We start from the raw sequence: 795 nt of genomic DNA on the forward strand, positions 1-795 counted from the left end.
GGGCCAGAACTCTGGGCCTGGGCGCTGTTCCTCAGCAATTCAGCTCAAGGCTAGCGCTCTACCACTTGAGACACAGCGCCACATCCGGCTTTTTTCTTTTTGCTTATGTGGTGCTGAGGAATCAAACCCAGGGCCTCATACACGCAAGGCAAGCTCTCTACCAGTGAGCCACGTTCCCAGCCCAGAAAGAACATTTTAAAGACAGCTGGAGGAGGCAATTTTGGAGCCCAGTAGGAAAATATTTTAATTCCTCCACACACTTCCAGTGACTATTTCCCAATTAACATGTCAATTTACCTCTTTGCAAAAAGATTCTCATGCCTAAAATCATAGTGCTAACACTTGCACAGAAGGCTTGTTAAATTTTTGGTAAATTAGACTATGAATTCATTGCCATCAAGTCATGTATTTTTAAAATCTGTTCCATTAATGATACTGCCTAGCACAGAGTAGGTTTTCAATAAACATTTTCAACAACCTAAGGTGTGGAGAATGACCATCCACTATTGCCATCTGTTAATGCTTTCTTTTTCTTTTTTATTATTAAGGTGCTGTACAGAGGGGTTTCAGTTACACAAGTAAGGTAATGAGTACATTTTTTGTCAACCTTGTTATCCCTTCCCTAAATTTTCTCCTACTTTCCTGTCCCTCCACCCACCCCCCATAATGCTTTGATCTCATTATTTCTCAAGATGGGGCTTCCTGGTTAATCAACTCTAGACTCTGAGGTCAAGCTATGCTCCTCTTTCTCCTCCCATAGGGAGGTGGAGCAATCGTCCCAGGAAGATTTGGGGA

Source organism: Dipodomys spectabilis, unplaced genomic scaffold (assembly GCF_019054845.1).
Source record: "Dipodomys spectabilis isolate Male_0828 unplaced genomic scaffold, ASM1905484v1 ptg000002l, whole genome shotgun sequence".
NCBI classification, from domain to species: domain Eukaryota; kingdom Metazoa; phylum Chordata; class Mammalia; order Rodentia; family Heteromyidae; genus Dipodomys; species Dipodomys spectabilis.